Source organism: Cryptomeria japonica, chromosome 8 (genome assembly GCF_030272615.1).
Source record: "Cryptomeria japonica chromosome 8, Sugi_1.0, whole genome shotgun sequence".
Lineage (NCBI taxonomy): Eukaryota > Viridiplantae > Streptophyta > Pinopsida > Cupressales > Cupressaceae > Cryptomeria > Cryptomeria japonica.
This window is the reverse complement of record NC_081412.1, coordinates 29165766-29171765: the sequence shown is the minus strand read 5'-3', so window position 1 is coordinate 29171765 and position 6000 is coordinate 29165766.

Below are 6000 nucleotides of genomic sequence, written 5' to 3'. Positions count from 1 at the left end.
ATGGATCTAGATCAACCCAATCCTTGGACTTGTATATGACCCTTCCTTTAGATGTATTTTAAGGTGTATTTCCAAAGTCTGAAGTCGGCTCAATTTGCACTTGGTCTTTAAAACGAACACACTTCAAACACTTTTTATCCCTAAGGTCAAATGGCCAGTTGTGATAAATTTAGCCCACATCTTGATATTTCTTCGACTTTGGTACTACATACCTTATGAATCCCGTCGTGGCAGGTAAGGATGTGATATACTAAGTCTTGCACGAGCATAACAAATAGATGATCCCTATGATGGGGCAGTCACCACTTTTATCAAGCCACAAGTGACTTTTCAAAAAGCTATGTTTCTACTCAAGGAAATATGTATGGTGAGTATCTTGGGAGCAAAACCATCTATGCTCTTGCACTAAATTATATCTCAAATATCCTCAATCAATAGAACGGGTGGGCTACTACTTTAAAGGTGTTTAGTCATGTTCGATGTTTTTGGACATAAGTTCATTCTGCAGTGACTCACTTAAGAGCCTTGTAACTGGTGGTGGGGCCCATTTGTCCTTTCGGCCAGTTACACTGTAGGAACAGCTATACCCAAGGCTACAGCTTTCGCTCACACCTGATTTCTATAGCGGCTCGAAGGATTTACCGCTCAAGGTCATTCCCAAGAGTGATGTGTCTCTTGGCAAGCCTCTCTTAAAAAGATAAAATTTTGAGTGTTACTAACACTTTTCTCTTGCACCTAGGACCACGAAAGCCAAGGGAGAGGATAGTGTGTGTTAGAAGTAGGACCACTCAACCAACTCTTTGCACAAGTGTGCCAAGCACAAAAAACACTTGTTCTTTTTAATCTATCATTGCAATGTGATCTAACTATTTGGAGATGTTGCTCCAACAATCATGGTGTTCTTTTTAATTTTCAAAGGCAATTATTTGAGTAAACTAGAATTTGAAAATCCTGGTCAACTTAATGAAAAACACGTTTGCATGAAGTAAAATTGCTTTGAAAATGAGACAAGTTGATTGTGAATTTTATTTGCACCAAAAATGGAAGTGTGGATTGTGAGTTTTATCTTGATGCAAGAAATAAAATTTGCCTTGTTGATTTTAAGCACCAAAACGAAGTTTGTTTCCTAACTTGCAAAAAAAAAAAAAAAAAAAGTTGTTTTTGTATAAGTTTGTGGTTCTTTTAACCTTGGAACAATGAAATTCTTTTTAAGAGCCCCAAACAAATGTGTGATTCTTTTTTTAAAGCCCAAATTTGAAATGTGAAGTTAATTTTAAACCAAAATAAAAAGTGAATTCATTTTTAAAACCAACTTCAAAAAAACAAGTTAGTAAAAAATATAAATCTACTTTTTAATCTAATTTAAATCTGCACAAAAGAGAAAAATAGTTAGTAAAATCCGCCTATTTGGTGGGCTTCTACAAGCCTAATTTTATTTTTTTGGGTTTTTTTTTTTTTTTTCGTTACAAGGTGATTTGTACAACATTTTGTTACAATAGCGCTAGTCTGCGTTTGAACAGAGGCACTATTTAACACAAACGCACTAAAAGAAAGCGAAAGATAGGGAAGGAAAAAGCACTGAAACAAGGTGAATAGTGCCAAAATAATGTCAAACGCACCAAAATAGTGTCAAAAGCGCAACCTGTGTGACATTTTCAACATTCAAACATGTTATTGGTTAAAAAAAAAAAGTTGATCTTTTTGGTGTTTGGATTCACGTCGGGTTCACCAAATGATGTCATGGAAATGGGGACAAGGCAACAACAAAGTTCAATGTTAATAAGTTAGTTTCAACCATAAAAACAAAACAAAGAACTAAAAACCATTCCAAACATATCAAGAGAGATTTCAAAAAAGCATGAAAGAAGTTTAACAAAATAAAAGAAAGGAGAAGAGCCTCCCTAAGATGCTTCCATGATGCCTTTTGATGCTTCTCCCTTGTTTCTCTCCTCTCCAAGTCCCAAATGAGTGTAGCTCTCAGCTTTTAGCACTAGCCATGGATGTCATATGGAGATTCAAGATGGTTGAATATGATAAGCAAATACTATGCAAGAGTAGATAGTGATGCTATGAAAAAGCTCTATGCTAATGCCAGTATAACAACAATACTCTAAATGCTTCTTTTTGCTTGAGGAGAAGGGTTCTATTTATAGAAGAAATGGAGAAATGAAGGGTTAAGATTGAATGGTTTAATCAAGGGCCAAGTTTGAAAGTTGGGGATCCATGTGCACAATTGGCACCAATAAAATGGTGACAAGTGTCAACATAGGATTGGGTTGAGAGAAGATGTTGGAGGCATTAAAGGCCTGAGAAGACCTCATGGTTATCTAGAAGGTAAGGGTCAAGTCTAAATTAAGATTACCCATTGGATTAAGAGTTAATCCAAGGATAAACCTTTGTACAAATGATTAAGAGATAATCATGGTCAAAGCATTAAAGGCTTGATGAGACCTTTGGGTTGGGTAGAGGTTGAGTCAAAACAAATGTTTTAACCATGTGGGAGGGTTTGAGGTAACCATTAATGGTTATTGGAGACTTTGGGGATTAAGTGGTTGAAGGTTGAAAGCCTTCAATGGTTATCAAAGACTTTGAGGGTTAATTTGTTGAACACACAAAGCATTAATTGCTTTTCAAAGACTTTGGAGTCTTTGAGAAGTGACTCCAATTTGCTTAGGAATGTGACAATAATTAGGGGATGGATTAGGCTAATTAGGAAGGGGGTAGAAGAATCTAGAAGGGGATTAGATTTTGCAAGTGGATTTGGTGGGTGAGGGAAAATAGGATTTTATTAAAATAAAAATTCATTTATTTCAATAAATGTGTGCAAGTTGTATTTGGATAAATATTCAAATAAATATTAATTTATTTAAATGAGAAAAAGGAAGATAAAGCATTAAAATGCTTGAAGACTTTGAGGGGAACCATTGAAGGCTTGAAGACTTTAAGGAAAACCATTAAAGTCTTAAGAAGACTATAGAAGGAAGCCATCAAGTTTGAAGACTTTAAAGCCATCAAGTTTGAATACTTTAAGGGAAACCATTAAAGGTTTCAAGTGGGTGAGGATAAATAGGATTTTAAATAAATAATTTATTTAAAATAGTTGTGCAACTTGCTTTTGTAGGAAAATACAAGTGGGTGGAGGATAAAGGTGATTTAAATAAATGATTTATTTATTTAAATGTGAGAGGTGGGATTTTGGAGGTTTTAAATAAATATTAATTTATTTAAATGTGAGAGAAGATTTAATTAAATAAATATGATTTATTTATTTAATTAATGGTCTGAATTTGGTTAAGTGAATTAAATCAAATAAATTGAATAATTTATTTAATTAATAGGAGAATAGGGTTAAGATGAATTAATTAAATATTAATTTAATTAATTATTAATTGATGGTTAAATAATCAAATAAATACTAAGTATTCATTTAATTAAGTGGACAGATTTATGTGACTACACATTTAAAATAATTTTTCCTTCAGAGTAAACTTTTCATCCATACAATTATATATTTGTTCCTTTTAACAAAAATTATTTGCCTCCTACAATATATATTTTCCCCATAGAACAAGGTATAATTCGCCAGAAATTTATGGACTTTTTGTACCCTAGAAAAAAATCGCCAATACAAAATAATTTTTTGCCCTATTTTGAAAAAAAAATTTGGCATCCATATGAAAATTTTCCCCCGAAAATAATGTTTGATTCACCAGGATTTTACATAGTTGCCTAGGGGGTGGTTTCTTAAAGTTATCCCTACTTCTATTAACCTAAGCAAGCTTAAATAATAAATGTGTAGGAAAAATAAATACCCCTAACATAAGGAAAATAAAAAACCTACACTAACATAAGACAAGGAGTGCAAAAAAAATGGGGTCAAAGATGAAACATCAAATTTTAACCCAATGGATTTTTTCAAGTGGAATTCCCAACGGTGAAAGAAAGAAAGAAATCATCCAAAAACATTAATTAATGAATGTAACAAGGATTTTCATTACAGAATGTAGACCAAATTTTAATCATTTAAAAGAAGACATTGGGAAAAATTACATTATGGCTGAGATTATATTGGGTTGCAATGCTAGTGAGCCAAATAGGCGATTTAATTAACATGGATGAAAGTTGAAATTATCACAGAGCAAGGATAGAAGGTCAAACTAGAACAAGAGTCAAATATTTGTTACTATGCGTGTCAGTGTTTTCTTTATAGAAAACATTTAATAGTTGATTACATTGTATATTCATGTTTATTTTTTGAAATTTGCATTATATATTTATGTGATACTGATATTACATCCCTGTGTTTGAAATGTAGCATCAAACATGTTTAAGATGCTTCTAAAATCTACAAGAAAAGAAATACTTTTGAAGAAGGCACAATTAGAAGCAGGAGGAAAACCCACTAAAGTCAAGAAGCCCAAATTGTTTTTACATGCAAGAAGACAACTAGTGGACATAAAGATTAACTATGAAAAGATAACCTTTGACACTATATCATAGAAGTTCAAAACAAAGCATAAACTTATTAGCATTATGCAATATATTCACAATGAATTCTTTAAGACTTAAATCATTAGTTATGAAAAAAAAACATATCCCATATTAAACTTCAAACCAAACTTAAACTTCTTAGCATTATGCAATATATTCACAAAATTTCTTTAAGAGTTAAATTATTTGCTATGAAAAAAATGAACCTAGTCCACACAAAGCTTCAACCACATTGTAGTATGACAATATAAATGCATATAGTTGGACCAAACATTCATGTAATGCATAAAAGTAAATCAATCAATTTCAATGCCTTTGGTCATGAAAACAAGAATTTGGTTGCTTTTGAGTAAATTTCAAATGATTGTAATTGCAGTTGATATGGATTACATAGAGCTTTATGACTATGATATAAATATGTAGTTTTAACATGATTTGTCATGATCATTAAAAAATAGACGAAAAAAATATACAGGCCAATAAATTTGATTAGGCACATCAATAAATTTATTATAAAAAATATTGTATAAATTAGTGTAATTATTGAGAGTAGATTATATCTTCAGTATATTATTCAACGTATATTTTACTATCAGCGTAACCCTTGAACCTTCTTTTGGCACAAGTGCTAGTAGATAGTACATGTTTATATGCTTTATTGAATTTATTTTAGTAGGTTTTGTAGACACCTAAAAATCTCTCATTGATCATGTACTAATTATTCGTCTAATTGATTAAATAATTTTTTAATTATTTAATTAAGTTAATTAATCATATTCTTCTAATTTCATATTTCCTCATCATCTTACTAATTATTATATTTCCTATTCTTTCATCATTTAATCATTTTAATCATTTTTTCATATTAATTAAATATTTATTATTTAATTAATTCTAGTTAATTCCCCAATTTAAATAATCTTTATTATTTAAATAAATTCAGTTTCAATTTCTATCTCTAATCAATTATCATTAACCCTCTTCTAAATGTTAATTAAATATTTATTATCTAATTAATTATGATTTTTAATCCTCAATTTAAATAATCTTTATTATTTAAATAAATTCATTTTCAATTTCTATCTCTAATCAATTAATCATTCAACCCTTTTCTAAATATTAATTAAATATTTAGTATTTAATTAATTATGATTTAATTCCTTTAATATAAAAAATCTTTATTAGTATTTAATTAAAGTCCATTTCTACATAATTAAATAGTTTCTTTAAATTATTTAATTAACTAATGTATTCTTCCAATTCCCCAAATTCTAATTTCATATTCTTCTAATTTCATTTAATTTCATAAATTCTTCTAATTTCGTTTAATTTCATTTATTCTTCCAATTCTTCTAATTTCATCAAATTCAAATACACGTGCATGATTTCAAAAATTAAATTGAAAATCAAAGTCAAGTTCTAAATATATTCAAATACCAAATTGAATTTAAAATAAATTCAATATTTGAATTAAAATTGAAAATCTAAGTTAAAGTGCAAGCACATGCT